Source organism: Filicampus tigris, chromosome 14 (assembly GCF_054856515.1).
Source record: "Filicampus tigris isolate MCC_2025a chromosome 14, RoL_Ftig_1.0, whole genome shotgun sequence".
In the NCBI taxonomy this organism is placed as follows: domain Eukaryota; kingdom Metazoa; phylum Chordata; class Actinopteri; order Syngnathiformes; family Syngnathidae; genus Filicampus; species Filicampus tigris.
The window spans coordinates 18,450,677-18,471,858 of NC_141230.1; positions in this window are offsets into that span (position 1 = coordinate 18,450,677).

The following is a 21,182-nucleotide window of genomic DNA, read 5'->3' on the forward strand; positions in this document are numbered from 1 at the left end:
AATTGCTGAGTTAATTTTGTGTTTAGTCGCTGTTTATTTCCCTGCGGGTCAAAACATTCATAATTTCAAACTAACATGGCGACACAAATTCACCTATGGTGAAAACCAATTCAATCATGACCTACCAGGTAAAAAATAGAAGGTGAGTTATATGTCTATAAAAAAAAAAAAAAAAGAGCTCTACAGGTAGAATCCCACACAAATGGCCACTGCACCCCCAGCCAGCAGGGTCCTTCCAAATCAAAAGCAAATCCCAGTCAGCTATGGAGACCAGCTCCAGCAGTGCGTCCACCTCTGTCAGACCAATGGAGAGTGACAGCTGATTTTATTTTGGAACCTCCGCCCACTCCCAAAACATGGGCCTGCTCTAATTTTTTCTTTTTTTTTTTTTTTTTTTTTAAGCCTCCCCTTGAAAAAAATCAAAAAGTACGACTTTGAAGTACAATCAATCGTGTGTTATATATATATATACAGTATATATATATTCAGTATATATACATATATATGTATATATATATATATATATATATATATATATATACATATATAAACATATGTATATATGTGTATATATATATATACACATATATATATATACATATACATACACATATCTATAAACATACATATACATACATATATCTATAAACACATATACACAGATATATATATATATATACACATATACATATATATACATATATATACTGTATATATATATATATATATTGTGTATATATATATATATATATATATATATATACTGCATATATATATATATATATATATATATACTGTATATATATATATATATATATATATATATATATATATATATATATATATATATACATATATATGTATACTTAAAAAATCCAACCGACCGGCTGAAGTGAAGCATTTTTTCCCCCATTACTGCAGCATTTGCGATTTGAAAATCACATTCTCCTCTCATGATCCTGATTTGAATTTGATGAATTGTTCAGCCCTAATCACGGCCCCACATCGCATGGCATGCAGCAGCTGTTACAGTCTGTCACGATATGCCAAATTGCATCTTCCCGCCAATAACCCCGGAATCCATCATGATCATCCCCACGCCGCGCAACACGGACGCCCGCCAGTCGTCAATTCAGGTGACGGTAAATGGCGCTGTGCTGCGCGGCGGCTCTCAAATGGGGCCAATGATGTAATGTAATGTTAAAGCCAGTGGGGCGTAGGGGACCAGTAAATCCGACACGAGACACCTTCGAGTGTTGAGTGCGCGGCAGCTCATTTTGTTTGGTCCAGACAGAGACGGTGGCGCCTGTCTGCCTCTGGTATCTTGTAAAGGCAAAACGAATGTTCGTGTCTGCCAGGCATCCGAACACGCCCGGTGAGAGGATCCTCAAATCTTCTAATGGCCCACCTGTTTTATAGAAATATTTAACACGGGCAATTCAACTTAAAGGGAAACCGTTTTCATAAGGCTCTTTTCTGTTCCAGCACGACTGCGCCTCAGTGCACAAGGCAGGGTCCATAAAGCCGTGCTTGGGTGGGTTAAGTGTGGAGGAACATGACAGTAACATTCATATTTGTTTACTGCCACCGACATAGTACAGTATACGTAGGCGTCAAGTACGTTTCTCAGTGGGTGGGCATGGAATAGGGCCCGTGAAATTCTGGTTTGTAAAGCACTGTAATGACTAACAGATGACTAAGATGGCGGCGTTGAGTCGCTTTTCGATTTGAGATCAGCACAGCTTTTGAGTAGAAGATAAACATTAGGGGTTGAATCTTGGCTCGTCGCGTTGATTATAAAGGAGAGAGAACACACAGAGTATGTGTCGCGGTAGGTAGCAGAAAGTGTGTGTGTGTCCACAGTGTCGTGATCGTGAAGGATGCGGACCTGGAGTGGAGGACGAAATCCATGTAAAAAGCCACTTCCGACTCAAGGTCATGCGGTGATTCAGCGTCGCTCGCGGCGAGTTTATTAGTTGTAAATCCGTATTATTTTACCATCGAAAGCACTTTCTCATTATTTCTTTTGTTGTTTTAAATCTTAAGGTGTCATAAAAGCAAAAAATATATATATTAGCCTTATAACCTTAAACCTCGAAGTTATAAGGCCATACAACTTGGATTTATACAATGCCACTCAAGGGAGCCATTCGTGATTATTTTAAGTTACTGTTATGAAAAAGGCAACGTCAATACTCCTGACATTTAGATTTCTAAGCAGATTTAGTCGCCCATTTAGAGTATGAACAAGAGTGGATTTGAAGGCGGGATGAAAATCATTAGCTCGTAGGCTTATCTTCTTTTCATGACGACCCCGGTTTACGCCGTTTGCGCCGAACGATCCATTGCAGCGCAGTCAAGTTGGGCCGTGAGGCAAACACACACGCACGCGTGCACGCGCACAAAACACACACACCAAACTATTAATTCTATAGATTAGTTGCACGGTGACCTTGTGAAGTTTTCGACGGTACTAAGCAATCCGAGCGGAGCACTCAGCATGCTTTGAGGCGATTCACACTGCGGCTGAGGACAAGGGTCAAATGACACAGAAGTGCGAACTGCAACCTTGCAAACACTTGTGTTTTATAATACAGTGTGAAAATAACACAAAGCAGTAATTCAATAGCAAAACGTGCTGATAGGAAGACTCTTTCTGAATGATTTCCAGAGGCTGTTTGCACGTCCGCCTCACAATGAAGGATTCGAATCTTGGCTTGTGTGGCGTTAGCATCTTTTCCCAGTTACTCCCACATTCCAAAAAGATCCACGTCAGACCTAAAATCAAGTATTCCGAAGGAGTAATCATTGCTATATACTGTAGCAACCCCCGATTTGATCGCTTCTATAAAAGTTAAACTCACTCTCCTGCAAAATGACAAAAATGGAGTCACCCCACTCTGGTTGTCAGTCTCTCAGTTACTTGTGCCGTAAAATGCACGGGCCAGTAAGGATGATTCTCATTCTGATCATGATTAAAATAGTTTGGTGGTTATGTTGGCAGTAACTACTGGACACAGGCAGTAGTCTTAAAACGCACCACTTGCATAGCGCTAATGCAGCAGACGTGGTTGGTCTCCAGAGTGAATAAATTGTCGGCGCTCTCTAACTTCAGCTTTGGGGGCTTTGGCTCTCAGCCCTCCGACTAAAAACCCAAACGAAAGTGTTTGCTGGAGAGACTTAAAGTGCGAATGAGTCAATCCTGGCTCCTCTTGCTCACTCAGTCTACCGCTGTTGTTATCGGCGAGCCCTTCGTCTCGGGGCTCGATTAAATAAGAGCGACGCCTCGGAGTTGTTTACATCATGCTTGGAGAATGCTCATTCACTGTAGCTGTCAGATGTTTTTGACCGCCTAACACGAGATGGTTGAATTATCTCGCTTCATATCAGACACTCAGAATGTATTCCGTTACAACATTATGTGCACGCTTTAATGAGATACAAGAGCCGCCTTCATTATATTATATAATACTGTTTGGGAAAGACTGGTCAGTGTGCATTTTTTACACTATTGCAAACTACAATAATACATGTGAGACAGAAATTGAAAACTGGTTCTTTTTTGAGAACTGGTTCCCAGTAATTTGATCCGTACGAAGCGCTAACGTAGCAATTGGAGTTGGATTTGGTTTAAATCGATGAGGCTTGAGTGGAGAGTGAGGCATGGGGATGACAAGCTGAAGTTGAAGAGGCGAATGTTGCTGTGTTACCATCTCGGGACGCCGGTGACTCGAAGCGGAGGGTACAGATGAGTATACTGAGGGAACAGATTATCAATATATGTCCGTAAAGGACTGTGAGCCTCCCGTGCGCCGATTTTAATGGAGATGAGAGGAGCAGCTTCTATTGTGTTCACACCCACAACGGCTCAAAACGGCAGTTTTAAAATGTGCCGAGCCAATGTTTGTTTCTTTTAAGAAAACACTCTACGCTAATATTTTTATTTTATAAAAACATGTAGCAATGACATATTTGACAATTATCTGCCACATTTTTTGCTTCAATTCAATGGACATTGTGCTGCAGTATAATATAGACACACTAAGAAGACTTTCACAATCTACAAAATTTGATTAACTAAAGATACAGCCACATTATTAAACGTGAAGCATGGAACATTTTTTTTTGTCAAAAAAAAAAAAAATTCACAAACAAGCGTCCTCCAATTTTCTGTAATGAAAGAGACTGTTATAGTGATATCCTTTGTAGTTATAGTGACACTCTGTTACAAATTAGCAGGCCCCTTGTCCCCCATTTGTAAAAAGCAGCCTAAACATTATTTTGTGTTTCTGTGGCAGAAACTAAACATATAATAATTAACGGGCTCCCCAGGAGATTCGCCTGAGTTTTTGATATATTGAAGTGACGAGTCTCTTGTTGTAATGCATTATTCAAACATAGGGGGGCGACAGAACTTACTCACTTCAGCTCTTTCATAGTTTCGCTGACACAGGCTAGTTGTACTGATTCGGAATGCCCCGAGAAGATTAGATTGACATAGCCACACAAAAATGTTGGAATCTGATCGGACAAAAAAAAAAAAAAAATCTAACTTCCACCCAAAGTTACAAGTAGCCCGCTGAAAGCATCTTATCCATGATAAACTCTCCACTTGGTTTCATTCCATGAAAGTTCAGAATGTTTTTCATGCAAACTCCTTTGAGTGGCTTTTCCTCTTCTGTTCAACAAAACGCAATGATCATTGTAGAACGGCGGTAAGATACAGCTAATTAAAATCCCAGTCAGCATATTCTTATCATGTCATTGGGCATAACCTTCTCATAATTATCCGTCCAAAGAAAATATCATGTTCGAAATATACTGCCTATTTAAAGAACAGCCATGTAAGAAGAACATAAAAATGAGTTATTGATGCTGTATTGGGGGAGAGGATCTGAATTTGAAAAATACAATCTGCTTTCCTTGTGATGCACTGTGGAGACTTAGCATCACTTCCGCCCCGTGCTCCGGCGAGCACTGCATGTGGACCGCCGACAAAAGCGCCATGGGACGCATGTCAATGAGCCACATCTCTTCCAGATGACACCAGAAGTGAGGCAGCTCATCGCCGCGATCAAAGCCTCCATTCATTCCGGAACACAATTTCTTATTATTATTCTTTATCTATGCCCGCACTAAGCGCAGTGATGCATTGGGATACTTTGAATAGCCAACTGAGCTTTAATTAATTAAATGATAATGTAGCTATCTGACCAAAAAAAAAAAAAAAAAAAAAAGATCTCCACTTTCATACAAGCATTTGGAAAATTAATTTCCTCGTTGGATCGTCTGGAGCGCGGTAGTAAAAGACATTGGGAGTGAACCAAAGTGAGGGCGGTAGATCAGAAAGAATGATGGCGATGATGTTCTGCAAAAAAGTGCTGCTTGTGTGTGTGTGTGTGTGTGTGTGCGTGTGTGGGCGGACCGTCTGCAACATGATGACGTCACATGGCTCCGTGCTGGTCGACTGCCTTGTAAGCTAGCCCTCCTCGGCTCTCATTACTCAATAGCTCAACGGTGTGACGATGTCAAATGAGCATGACAAGACGCTATTTGTTCATTGTGTTCAAGGCTTTTATCTTTGACAAGCTGCTTAATGTCGACCACAGCAATTATCGTAACACGGATTGAATCCAGACACAAGTAATACACACACATTTGTCGTTGTCCTCAGAAATACAAAGACAAATGGATAATGGAGGACCATTATGACGGCAAGGTTAATGATGTTGTTGCAGCATCATATAAAAAAGGTCCTAACCCACAAATTGGATCATTTGGACTTGTTAGTGGATTCATTACACAAATGTACACTTGTGGGTTCATTAACATAATTACATCCATCTAATCATCTATTTTCATTTTATTTATTAAAACAAATTAATTAATTAATGAATACATTTTCTAATCTACTTCGCTTTTTCTACTCAGGGTCATTGAGTGGCAGGCAGGTGCACACATTTTTGGGGGCAGGTGTTTAAACTAAAAAAAAAAAAGGGCTCCCGTTGCCAAAAATTATTCATATTATTGCAAAAAAAAAAAAAAAACATTACATATTTAACTTCTGTATTTTTTTTCTTGCAAAATAATCAACACAGTCAATAAAATAATTATTAACTAAGGGGCTGAAGGGAAGTGGAGATAAAAAGTCTACACACCCCTGTTTAAATGGCAGGTTATTGTGGTAGACAAAAAAATGAGACCATTAAAACTTTTTTTTCCACTATTAGTTAACCCGTACAACTCAAATGAAAAAAAAATGACAGAGGAAGTAAAAACAACTGGGTTGCACAAGTGCACACACCCTCTTATAAATGGGGATGTGGCTGTGTTCAGAATCAAGCACACCTGCCACCATTTGAAGTGCCTCTGATTAAAATTTAAAAAAATATTGTATTGTTTACTATTGTAATTTATGCAAATGATCCTGGGGGCATCAGACAGACGATGATCAACAAGGTTAGCTGATAATCGACATTTTAGGGCTCTAAAACCTTTACCTTTTAAAGCTGTTTGAGTCGGAATTAGAGTAATAATAATAATTTTTTTTAAAATGCAGGCGCATCTCCTCCTCCTTAGATGGTAAAAGCGATTAGAAAAATCAGAAATCAAGTCAGTGTCATCCATCTGTTTACAAGCGGAAGCAAGGAAAATTCTCAAATTAAGTTTTAACGCTCAAACTCTTGCATGAGAGGCGATGCAGGGACAGGAAATGCAGAGTGAACATGATCTCAGGAGGATTATTGCGATGCCGCGCGCTCATCAAAATGTATTTTATTTTCAAACCGACACTGTGATTTGATTAAGTCTCTCACGACAGCTAACGCAAAATACAGTCTTGTTGCTCAGGGCATGAATACATTAAGGCCTTGCAAAGTGCCAACAAGAATGTAACATTTTAGCTGTGCAGTGTACAGTTTGAGACGTGCTGTATATCAGCCAACCGTTTAGTTTATAGTGGCGTGCAGGGCGTGGGATGACTGAAGCGACAACTCAATGAGGGAATTAGACAGGCCGCCATGTCCGCACACACGCCGCTAAATCACCGCTCAACGATGTCACGGAGCTAACGCTCGTGCACTGAGCTTTGAACCAGCTCCTACTCTCGCCGGCTGCACATCTGCTTCCCTCTGCACAATGACATTAGCAATGCAAATAAGCCAAATTTGAAACTTTTTATTACCTGTGAAGTCAGCGACTCTTCAGTATGCGCCTCATTACGGCGCTGCCGACAAGTCCGATGAATAAAGCAAATCTTCGCATTTACCGAGACGCCCGGCCGGCCTCAACAAGGCGGCCGTTTATGCCCGTCGCCCTGAAAATTATTCATGTAAATTGCATTTCTTTAAAAGGGTTACACACCTGAAGTAGTTTGCAATGAACCCAAAAAACAAGGAGGAGTGAAATTAGGGATTGTATCCATGCCAACCGGTTCAGACTGATTATAAAACGAGTATTTAAAATTCAGCACGGCATTCCGATACGTGATAATGACATTATGTCCTGCAATTGTCATGAGAATGTTTTTTTATTTTAGTCATATATTGTGCAAAAATAGAAGTCAGGTCAGCATTGTAATTGAGAATCTACCGTGGACCCCTCGCTATTCTTGCGGGATAGGAACCTGGCCGGCCTACAAATAGCAAATATTTGTATATCTATATTAGTGAGTTTGTTTAAAAAAAAAACAACAACAACAACAAAAAAACAGTTAAACGTTTACCTCCACAACTGAGTACTAAGTGCTTTTCAGTCCCTGCACAGTTTCAGCAATCGTCTTCAAAAATGTTTCATGGCTTTACAGACAAATCTCTGAATTCACAAAAAACACGTGGACCTTTGAGCGGATATCCATTTCCGTTCTATGACGATGAGATGATCCTATGACATAATTAAATTGTGAGTATAAATTGTGTGTGACTTTACTTTAATTGAGGATGTTATGAAGCACCTTGTCTTTGAATGAGTGAACGGCCTTGGAAGAAGTAAGCTAATGTAGCCACGGTAACGAGGCGTGCGAGTGCTCCACAGCTGTCGCGGCATAATTGCAAATGAATCACATATTAGAAAGACTGAAAATACAGGCAAGTATATTTCATTACTGTACATTGATTTGGTGACCTATAATGCGTATCGTCGCTGTCATGTGAAAAACACTTAGCTCCATTTTTTTTTTTTCATTTTCTTATTTTTACATGAATCATGTTTCCGCATTAAAGTGAAAATATGAACCGCAATTTATACTTTCAGTGTTTTAAGGGTTCGCTACGCAACTTCATAAGATTCTACCAAAAAGAATGCCGTAAAAACCTAGGTCAGATGTCAGATTAAAATGACGAAACAAATCTGTGTCTTTTGTGGTCATACCAGCAATGAAAAAAAAAAAAAAAACAGGAACACACACAGACGCATGCACACAGGTGCTTTAAACATACACATATAGTATGTGGCACACATACTCAGTGCAACGCATTTACAATTCTGTCCTTGCGTTCATGCGTCGTGTTTGGGATGCTAATTGGACATATGCTAATGAACTTCCTGTTTGATGTTTTCACATTCTCGGACTCATGCAGAGAAGTGTGAAGTTTTGTCTGTCGCCTGGCCGCGCTGTGGACAAAGCTGAACGTTGTCATTAGTGGATAGTGGAAAACATAGCAATTACCCAGTAGCATCTTGACAGAAAATCGCGGCAAGTGATTGCCCCAACTAATGGAGTTAAGCCCAAAAAATACGACAACATTTTGTCAAACAGTCATCCGGCATAATATCACAGCAATTTCAAATCCTCTATATTAGATTTGTTCTATAAGTGGTTCTTTTCTCTTTTTTTTCTCTTTCATGTTTACCAGCATCACACAGAATTAACTCCCCCCTCAAAAAAAAAAAAAAAAAAAAAAACACAAAACCATTTTAGCCTAGATGTTGACTAAAATATACACTTCATAATTCTCTCACTGATTTTCATCCATGTTGCCAAGTCAAGTCAAGTCAAGTCAAAACTCAGTTTTGACTGTTTCCAAAGACTTGTCCACATTTTACCCTCAAGCGCTGGTTAGATTTTACAGAGAGGAAGTAAACATCAATCCTCGCAGTGAACAGAGGATTCAGGAGTTTGGTAGGACGACCCTCGCTGAAAGATAAGACCAACATTCTCAAGGGAATTTTACATTTTACTTATTTCAAAATCGTGCTAATTTTCTTTATATTTTCATATTTCATCATGGTTGCAGAATAAAACCAAAGAGAGTGAAGTGCCATGACCCCCATCCGATGTCTAATCCAACGAGACAAAATTTGGATGGCTTTCAATGTAAAACCCGCATTCACATTTTAGTTTATTAAAGAAGTTTGTGAGAAATAATATACAATAAGCCAAGCCGCTTTGAAAATACAGTATATTTTTAGTTTTTCACTGGAGACCACCGAAGTGTGTTGAGGCAGGACTTCACATATATTTAATGGAACTATAACTTAAACAAATCAACAAAATAACTTTTCTAATGATGATGACTATAACATCCTCACATGTTCCCGAGAAGATTATACCGTATCGCCTGGTGGAGACGGACTGAATGTGAATGTAAAGAAATAAAATACAAAAAAAAAAAATGCAGGAAGGAACTCATTAAGTACATTTCCTTGAAACAAAATTGGTCAGGAAAAGGAACAACTAACCAACAGGGACCACAAGAACAACAACAGAGGACAGCGACAAGATTCCAACTAAAGACTGCATTGAGCAGTTAATCATAGCAGACACAGTTGGGAGAACACAAGGCTTTGTAATTGGCTGACACAGGAGGCGCAAAGCAAACTAACAAGGCCAGGTGCACGCTATATGTTGAATTCCAGAAAAATATACAAGTTGGAAATTGCTGAGCTGTGACTAAGAATAGTGTCCTGGAACGAAAGTTGAGTTCCCATCAAGGTAAATTTGTGAAATCCAACTTCAATGAGATGTCAACATCTAACAACCGACATCGATGAGAGCGAACATTTTTCAAATTCAGTTAGTTGAAATTATTTTTTAGAACATGTTAGTTAGCATTTTTACCAAAAATGCTTAGTTTTTATTCATTTTAGGCAGTTAGATAGGTAGATAGATAGATAGATATCTAGATAGATCGATATCTAGCTAGCTAGCTAGCTAGTGATAGATAGATAGATATCTAGATAGATAGATATCTAGCTAGCTAGCTAGCTAGCTAGCTAGTGATAGATAGATAGATAGATAGATAGATAGATAGATAGATAGATAGATAGATAGATAGATAGATAGATAGATAGATAGATAGATAGATAGATAGATAGATAGAAAGATAGATAGATAGAAAGATAGATAGATAGAAAGATAGATATGGACAACTGAATGTACAAAGCAAAAAGTAACATGTGCCATAGCAGATGGGCAATACCATACATTTCCTTACCGATACGGAACACAGCGCTGGAATCCGCCCAACACTTGCCGCAACGTTTGACCAGCAAGTGCAACGTATAGCATGTTGAAAAGTGCAGGAAACACAAAATACAAAAAAGTCTCAACTAAAGCGCCTCTGTGGTCAAGTCAACTGACCAGATGGGACTTAAACATTGATAGCTGCTCCTTCCATCTGTCTGAGCGGTTTGTACGAACAGCATGTGTCCATGGCAAAACTCATTGTCAAACACAAGCGAGGGTGACAGACTTTTGCAAAATGATAGATTAAAAGGACTGATGTAGAGGTCTTTGGAACCAATTGTCATCATTTTCTCAGAACATTAATGTGCTTTTCTATTTCCCAAGGTTAATCCCTGATCCCTCTGTGTGCACTTACATTGTATGCATTTTCTGAAACTGCGTTTCTTTTCAAAGGCAGTGCATTTCCAACAGCATGGCAGAGAGATAACTTCAAGGAGAAACGTCTAAGCCGGTGCTCGCTTTAATTAGATCCGTACCATTTAAAGGCGGATTACAAGTACGGAACTTGATTTTGTCTCAGGATTATTCAAAATAAATAAAGAGATACAATTACGGTGACAAAAGATGGGACTTTTCACTCATTTCGTGATTGCACCGACTATTGTCTATTGCCACTTGCCGAGGTCAAGGGAAAAGTTGTGACAAGCTTCTCCAAACGGCTTCTATGATCATCTCTTTTGGTCACCTCTGAGCAGGGACCACACATAACGCAAAGTGAATGACAGCCACGTGACAGTTAATGTGAGGCTGGAGCGGATTGCGACACGCGGCTCCGCACCGTCTCCATCAACCAGCCCGTCGTCACGTGACGTTTTACTCCACCGCAACACGTTTTCTCGACCCCAGAAGCTGCGAGCCGCCTCCACGCTGGAGCAAAGCGGCAACGGCGCAACCAGAATGTGCACAGCGCGTGCCTCTGCGGCAGAATGCCTGCCGAGAAACAATGGCCTAGCAAAACACACGACCAACATTGGTGGCAACAGGGAATATATTTAGCAGCCGCCTGTGCTATGACATCGTCGCATCTGACACTCAATATCGCCACCAAAAGACACCACGGACACGCTAAAGAAATCTAAAAATAAATGTCTCAAGTGACAAAAGAAGATGCCCCATGACTTAAAGTGGGCTGACCCACTTTGCAGTAGTACACTGTGTGGTCGAATTGGAATAAATAGACACTAGCTCATTTGGACGTCACGTACTGTACGTACGTGTTTTCAACAAGTGAATGATTCATGGCATCGGGTGTGAGATTTGGTTTCGATAGTTGTACCGTCTGAAATGGCCTCTGTGGGACCTGTCAACTATTTCACAGTCCGAAATCAAACATCTATTTACACGCCATTGTTCCATTGTGGTCATCGCTCTTGCTGTGTCAAGCCACTTGACGCCTTGTCAGCTTCTGTGTCCGTGTAGCAAACCTTAAAGCCTCGTTTGTTAGCGTGCACACTGGGGGGGGGGGGGGAGGGGGTTCATGGCTTGATTTTGATTTCACCTGCATTTGTCTGTAAACAAAATACCTCATGAAGTCAAGAACATGTGACAACTGCATACAATTTTGTGCATTGAGAGTTTTTGAATTGTGATACGTTTGACCAAAACCAGTGAACCAATTTAGGTTCTTTTAGACAGAATTAGTCAGCAATTATTTAAAAAAAAGAAAAAAAAAAGGCTTTATTGACATTCCCCGAAGTTTACGATCAAACTAAACATAAAGAGAATTGCACTTAGCTTAGCCTTTCAGTCTGCTAGTTTAATGCTAACGCTGCCTAGCATCTGTGCTACAGTGCTTTATCCCTTTAAGCAACGTATTGAACACAGCCGGTAGTCATGTAGTCTTTATCCTCTGCATAGAGCGACAAGTGCTACACTGTCTGTATAAAACTGTCTCTTTTATACTGCCGCCAAGTGGCCAAGGCAGGAACATCAGAAGGAACAGCACAATGGTCATTCAATTGATGCAGTGTGACAAAAACGGTCTACTTCTTTTTAATTCTACTCTGTCATTACTCGATGTTTTTCTAAAGTATGTTATTAATATTATGAAGTGCTATTTTGTCCTCATTACCACACATGACAACAATGTTGTTGTTGTTCCAGCCTTCCCCCAAATATGTTACCCACTGTAAGACATCTAGTGATGGGGGGGGGGGATAATCATGAAGACCAAAAGCAAACAAACTTGGATGAGGAGGGAAAAAGGCCTGCACAGTGAAAGCGAGAGTCCTAGTCTCGGTCCCACAGAAAGTACTTGGAAAAAGATGAAAATCGGAACTTCTGAAAGCAGCTTTGTGCTTAAATATTAAACATTCCTGTGAAAAAAATAAATAAAAATAAAGAAAGAAAATAGCGGCAGTCGTCCTTGCAAGAGGATGAGCAACAAAATATTAAGTCAGGCTTTTTTTTTTTTTTAAACTGTCTAAGGCCACGTTTTCTATTTTTTCTATAAACATGCTACTTCGAATTAATTACCTCAGTTACTATTTATCTCACCTTTTTGAAATCCTACTAATAATAATCTGGAGATACAAATGTGGCACATTTCAATTAATTTTCAGACGATATAACCTTATGCAAAGAATTCAAGGTTGCCTATAATGGTGGTTTAGAACTCGAAAATTAAACTAAAACTTCGATTCCATTTTGAATTGGCAGACTGAGCGGCCGTGAATGATCCTTCGGCATGATGGAAAAAAAGTAATTTCATAGAAAGTTTTCGGCATCTGTTGCAGCTGCTGAAATTCGCTTGAAAAGTGGAGATACGCTGCTCACTGCCGAACAAGACCAATATGGCGCCACTCAGCTTCAGCGGTCTGTTTCCTAATTTCTTCCCTAATTTGGATTCAAGGGGGGGAAACTCTTGAATAAAAATGAATCTCCTTGCAGGATACACTGTCGTTTGGTAGCATGTCTTGTTTCTTTCTTTGTGTTCAATGCTATGGTGGCACTGAAGTGCAAAACACAAAAACAAATAACTAAACAAAACAGCAAATGAAAAAAAAACCAACAGAAAACAAAAACGAATCACAACAGCAAATTAAAAATCACAAACAAAAAAAACTAAACATGATTTTTGGATTTGCTGTTACAATTAGCTTTTCATTTTTTGTTTAGTTTTTTGTGTTTGTGATTTTTGATTTGCTTGTGGTGGTTAGTCTGTGTGTTTTTTGTAATTTATTGTTGTGTTTAGTTATTTGTTTTTGTGTTTCGCCAGAAGCAGGTTACAAGTGGAAAACAGAGGCCATTCATCTGCGATTTTTGTTCCCCCACCTTAGCGTGCAGCGTCGGCCCTGCAGACGTCACCTTTGTTTGCGCACACGATTGTAAGCCGTCATCTGTGAGGCGTGAGCCATATTTGTTTTTAATAAGTCACAGAGAGCCACAGCAGATGGAGGAAAGTGTCACATGGGGCTCTCGAGTCGCAGGTTTCAAAACCCAGCTCCAGGGGGATTACTTCCAAGTCGAAAACCTGCAGTTTGCACTTGAAATATCTCAGATCTGTTGTGACACACATCGTAAAGTACAGTGATGGAAATTGAAACGGGTCTTTACGGTTGACAACCCGAAAGTGTTGCTTCAATTACTTTATTACAAATTTATGAGTAAAAAGGATTTGTTTTTCAGTTGATTACTGAAGATAGCTTGAGAAAATCCGATGATAGAGGAATTTGTAAGTCGTGAATTGATAACAGGCGTGGGAAGGTTTCTCTTTGCATACCAATAATCGGGACTTCATTTTCTTTCGCTTCAAATCAACAAACGTCAGATTGTATGATGTCTCTAAAAGATGTGGGCTGCGCAACGAGTGATTTTTCCAGCCCCATCTCCTCAGAAGATCTCCTCACAATACCAACGAAAAGAAGCAGGTTTCAGTAGATGGCCAAAACAAGTCCAAGAAAAATCGGATCAAACTTTGTGTCCGTTTGCACCCACTCAGTCTGAAACCTCAAAGAGATATTCTTCATCCCTCCGCACATTCATACTTTGTGGTATCAAAGCCGATTCCTAGCAGCTTGAGCAGTCCACGCTTTTGCCGCTTTATCAGTTGCAACAGAGTAACAAACCTTTTCTTGGAGATGGCAGACCTCCGGTGCATCGTAGAATTAAAGTGTGTCATAAAGGTGAGTAACTTTGGTTCTCTGGCATAAAGACGCAGTCATTGTAGCATATAAATGTGGAAAGGCTGGCGTATGCTGACTTGGCGTAATAAAGGTTGGGAAACACTGCAATAAGCAGTACACTTGACTCCCCGTTGTGCTCGTATGCATATTTAGCGCTCTACTCTTAAGCCTTTCCGTGATCCGTTTTCTTTTAATTTCACTTTAGCGCTGCTAATGGAGCCGCCGTAAAGAAGCACATGCAATGGCAATGTGTTTTTCAACACTGACTGAAGAGTGCTCAAAAACCTTTCCGGCCTCTTTTTTCTTCTTTTCATAATTACCAGTGGACCAATAGTGATTTATTTTCAACAAAACTCTTTATTAGACTGGAGCGGATATTATGCAAAATGTATCATGCTTAATTAATCTCGACTGCCGCGAGGGGGCCTTGCAATGTAAGCATATTAAATCATAGGTCACACGGGCTGCAGAACCAGTGGTGGCTTGGAGATTAATAACAAAGTTGGGCGGCTGGGAGCCGAGCATTAATGAATGTTTTTTTTATTAATGTTGGATTAGCATCGTGTTTGTTTGGATTGAAAATTTTTGTCGATTTATATTGGCTCTCATTAGAAGTGTTGCTTATAAAGCTTGTGATGCAGTTTTCTTTTTCTGTTGCCTTTTAAGATTAAAATCATTCTACCTGGTCGAGCTGCAATTTAACACACAGCGTACGTAAATGGGCGTGTCTAGTCCATTTTTGGTCAAGTAAATCCAAGCACCCACAAAATTTGAGCGATTTTAAGATTTTAATTACTGTATGTCCATTTTTAACAAGTTAGTGTTAAAGCCAAACAGTACATCTCTCTCTCTCTCTCTCTCTCTCTCTCTCTCTCTCTCTCTCTCTCTCAATATATACAGATATAGGTTGGTGAAGAATGGCTAACTTTCAATTGGACATGAGGGCGACAAAAGCCTGTAAGATGTTGCGTTAAGTTATAATAGTAGAGTTCCTTTTCTCCATTTTTTTGTGTTTTTTTTTTTTTTTTTTTGACAGAGTTCACTGCCCAAAATAGCCTTCTGAATGCATAGTCAACAAGAATGTTTTTAATATGCAATAAGTTACCACAAATCTTTAGAAATGTTACAATGGTGTGTCTTTTCAAACCAGATTCTCATTAGCTAATAATAATAAAGAGTGATAAATGATTTAATCTTCTGGACCTTTTTGTTTTCAATCTTGTTCAGGCTACAGTTGCTTACAATAATATTTCAAATACTGTTAAGGAATAAAACCTCTGCCTCATTTTTGAAGAAGCCTTACTACTATGCTTCTGTATTTTAATGTTGTTCATGATGGTGGTATTTTTTGGGGCGTTAACAAAAAATGTTGACGGCCCACTGGGTTCACTGTATGTACCTTTTTGAATGATGTGTGCCATCTTGTGGCTAAATCCAGTTAGCACAGCATTTTAATGACTTGGCAAAAAGACATTCAATGACATTCAGGTGTCACTAATTCCTTCCTTTTTAATGATTCTCCTGCCTCTTAAAGACTCTCCTGGACACATCATTCAGCATCAAATTAACCACACACTGAGAGAATAAAGTGATCTCAATCACAGTGCAGGACTGAGCTGCACAAAGCCTTCTGTGCCTCGCGATGCCTTTTTCCTCATGCTAAAGAATCGGAATGCGAATGAGCCTCATCCAGCTTGATGAAACAATAATTCTGCCGGCGCCACGAGACCCCACACGCTTTAGCACTCCTGCTTTCATTATTTATGCAACGCACTGGCTGCAATCGTGCAGAGGTGCAAAAGGTGTCAGTCCGGGATGCTAATATGCCTCGTGCATGGCCCATTTGACGCTCATGCTGATTCCTACATGCTGAGAGATGATTGACTACTGCGCAGGAGCTCATTTGTAAACGTTGTCATGGATACGCTATCAATTCCCCCTCCCCGCACACCGCCTCCCCGTGCTGGAGTCTGACACGCTGGCTCACACAAGCGCTGATAATCATATGTTTAAGTGTCCTGCCAGATTGTATGCTGCATCCTTTTAAGTCATTCATGTGAACTGCGTTGCACTCATTGTTATTCACACCAGGCAGATACTGATGTCGAAATAGCTTTGGATGGCAAATTATTCATCTGCATATGCGCTTATCAGTCGAGGTGAGATGAGGAGATTAATTTAGATGAAAGTATGGATTTGACATCATCTCATAGCATCCTGCTGATGAAGGATATATGTTGAAGCGAGTTGGGGTGCTTCATTTAGACCAAATTATTGATTTGCCGCCATTTTGTGGCATCTTGGTGCCAAGGAACTATGTCAAAGTAAACTGAGGAGCCTTGTTTAGAGAAGAGTAGTGCTCTGGCATCGTCTTATGTCACAAACCTTTTAGCGGTGGTGTCAATTACTTGCGGATTTTCACTATCCGCTGCAGGGCTTGGTGCCTGACATTCTCATTGATTGTTTTGTGATGTTTTCATACAATCCAGTTCTATTTTTATTCATTAAAAACACAAAAACAAAAGTTGTGGTATTTTTGGGGGAAGGGGTGGAACTGATTAACAGCATTTCAAATGTATTAACATATTATCACATTCATCTAATTGGATACTTAGGAGTATAGCACCCCCCTAAAAAGAAAAAAACAAAAATCTACCATTCATTCAACCATTTTCTGCATCACTTATTCTGTTCTGGATCTTGGGGAACTGGAGCTTTTCCAAGTTGACTTTGAGCAAAAAGCTAAGTGCACGTTGGATTGATCACCAGTCAGTCATGTATTGAGACCAACCATTCAGAGTCACATCCCCCTCCTCAGCGAGAGGGAACCAAGCCTGTGATGCCTGCACGGAGGTCAGACGAGTGAACCACTGCACCGTTGGTGACTTAATCAGCCTATTATCGTAAAACTTTGGTAAGGGGCAGGTCAAGGAGGAACCCCATTACATACAGTATGTGTGCTGGGGCGGGAGCGGCGTTAATGTGTGTGCTTGTGTGTGAGTAGTTGGCACCCACTTTGTCACTTTGCAATGATTTACCACCGCCACCTACAGGACTGGAAAGGAACACTTTCCCAATTAACAATCAATGGCGGGGCAACCGTGTATAATGTTACGGGGATTATACATTTCATGATTTTCAGTCATCACAGCCGTCTGAGGGTCATCGTAACGACAATGTGACTAAAATGATTCTTGACTGAAACGATTCCCTGCAGCAAAGCAGTTAAACGCAAATGGCCATTCCTCATTGTGGATTAATAAAATGAACATGTTGGACATTTAAGTGTACAACTGCTCTGATTACTCACTGACACGTGTCACGAATACTTGATGGAGGCAACTTCAAAATATGAGTTAAATTAAAAAACACACACATACATCATTCAAATAAACGTACTCACAGTTGAGGTTATCCCAAATATTTAAAGGTCCTCCTTAAAGTAATGCCACCGGCAGTAGTACCAAGTCTCGCGTTGGTCTCGCTCATCTCTTGATGTTGTTTCCACAGACGTGCAACCGCATCACGGAGAACGACGACTGCGGGAGGAAGAGGATACAGGTCACCACACCGGGCAGGCTTCCACTTTCTTTGCAGCCTAAGAGGCCGCCTCTTAGAGACACATAATAGCCCTATAGAGACACACTTAGTGGTCTTAAAAGTGAGCATGGCAAACAGTCATATCACAAACCGGGAGACAAAGAAAACAATGCTGTGATCATCGAACAGAGATGATTATTAGTAACTTCCGAGGATGTTAAAACCTTTGTCACAAAGAGTTATTGTGTTGAAAGACGCCGGATGAGTTTTGTTAACTTGAGAGAGCTGCATTATTCAGACGAGGCCACAGTGGAGTGTCATGTCAAGCCTGCTCACTCATGCAGGAGCCATCAGGTTACATGGGTGGAAGATCACTTTCCTCGCTGCACAAAGGAGCAGATAGGGAGCACTCCTGTTGCTGGATTGCTGCCCATCTGAGAAACGTCAGTGGGCTTGAGATAGCGCCTGGCAAATTGCTCAACTATCCAGGAAGCCAGAAAGGAGGAGAGGGAAGTGGCCTGTTGTGTAAAAGACTACTTAGTTGACTTGCTATTTGCCTCTCCTTTCCACTTGTCATCTGATCTATTTGCACAACAGCAGGTGAAATGTACAAGCATAATTTCCTTCTTAATTGGACAGGTTGGTATCCCTCAGGGATGACCAGTGGCATGCAATATGGCGGGGTGGGTTTGGTGGGTACGGGGCGCGTGGGCCCAGAGATCGACCCGAAGGGGGGTATCCACAGTACCGCCAACCCACATCAACAGAAAAGTTTAAACGTTTAAAGTTCTAACAGAAAAATATTCAATTTTCATCACACTACCCCCCGACAAAAAGCTCCATAGGGCATACGGTGTAACAGACAGCGGCTATATATCTTAAGTGTACTCTTCAGTCAGCCACACCCCTGTCGACAATTTTTTTTACCACTCCCTCACCCCCATATGTGAAAAAAAACCCAAAAAAACACATATCTTTACCTTGGTAACATCCACTTAGCTTACTGCTAACAAACAACGCAATGGATACCTGAACTCAAATTCTGGAGCAACACGTGTGAAGAGATGATATAACAATACTCACAGGCATATATTCTTTATTTCTCTGCAAAGAACGACTTATTGATGAGCTGTATTTTACTGTCCCCAGGTGGCCAAGGCACGCAGATCAGAAGGGAGAGCACAATGTCCATTGAACTGAAACAAAAATAAAGATGGTGGAACTGTTTAATTTCTTCACATTCTGTTTAACACATTTATAATGTAAAACATTTTAGAGTGAAAAATGTTCTTATTGGGAATCTGGTATTAACAATTAGATCAATGGAACCGCTCATCATCATCCTCAAAGAGCCAGTAACTGCCCTGCTAACAAACAAACAAACAAACAAACAATAAATATGCCATATACTATTTCCATTTTCCCCCCACTTTTGTTAACAGTTGAACCCTGACAGGGGTCTGCCAGCTACTGAGTGATATTCTAATCGACTGGTCAATACAACATTGCTAAAAGAACAAATCATTTGGTAGCCTAAGCCATTTGAGCAGTAATGTGAGGGGGAAAAATAGCCACAGTGCATCATTACTTGTGGAAACGAGTCAAGGCATTAGGAAGTAAAACTCTGCTGGTTAAAGGTCTGCTTTTACACAGAGCACTACATTCTCATTAGCGCTAATAGGATGTCAAAATAAAAGTTCGTGTCTAAGCCTCAGAGAATACTCACGCAATGGCTGGATATTCCAAATTTCAACAAAAGATAATTACTGGAGTATACCACCAAACTTTTTTTTTATAGGATCTTTTTTATGTAACGCTTGTCCTCCTAAGGCTCGGTGAGTTTTTCCAAGTTAAATTACTATTCGTCGCCGTATTCACTTGATGTTGTGTTGATCTTTGGTGACTAGTTGAAGTGCAGATCTGCACTGCACTATGCTGAGAGCTGTTATCTATATATCTATATATATATCTATATCTATAGATAGATAGATAGATAGATATCCAGATAGATAGATATAGATATATTAACATTAACTGATTTTTAAAATCTCATGTAGCTACATAACTATTTGAAATAGAATATGACAATAACGTCTAATAGTTATGGCTGGTTAGTTCCCAGTGTAACGCTAGCACCACCTACTGCTCAACGAGTGAACTACAGGCCTTTCAATATATTTTCAGCAACATCAGTGGTCTATTGCCTTCATGTAAATTGATTCATAATGTATATCATGTACCCCACGTGTGGACATAAACACCAGCGGACGCCCACGTTGATGACTTTTTTTCCCCTTCCAGAAATAAACACATGGATGAATAATGAATGCCTGTTCAGTGTAGTTGTCATTCATTAATTTGACCAAAGGGTGGCAGTGTGCTGCAGGAAAAAACCCAACTGCCAAAAAAGAAGTAAACATTTTGTACCAATAAAATAAACCTGCTTCTACAAAGATGCTAGCTTCGTCTGACACTGTCAAAGACAAGCAATAATCATTTTTTTAAATGTTTTATTATTATATTAAAAAACTACGTTTGTTATTGTGGTGTAGAACTGCATTGCGTCATGCAAAATTACACAACCAAATACCAAAATATTAAGTGCAGTTCTACAACAGCATAATAAACATATTAGAGTAAATAAATCCCTCGCGGACAGAAGTTTCAGTCACTATTGAACTGACAATCGCTCCTCCATGCACAAAACAAAATAAAACAACAAAATTGCAAATTTTTGCCAATGATAATAATTTGTCTATTTGGGTGCAAAGTGTTTTTTTCTGATTATGATCTTTGAACGCCAGACCCAGTGGTTTCTAAGCTAACACAAGCCACAACATATAACAATTCTCTGAAATAGGGCCAAGGGTGGGTAATATCTTGCTTCACCGAATCTGTTGCGTCATCGTGTCCATGCTCCCCGCTTCACGTCCGTCCGTAACGCCGCCGTAACAATGTCCGTGTTTTAACATCTCAGTCAGGTCTTTTTACATACAGGCGAATTAAGACTATTTTGACATAAATAAGTATCATGCTGTTTTCATATGTTGGGA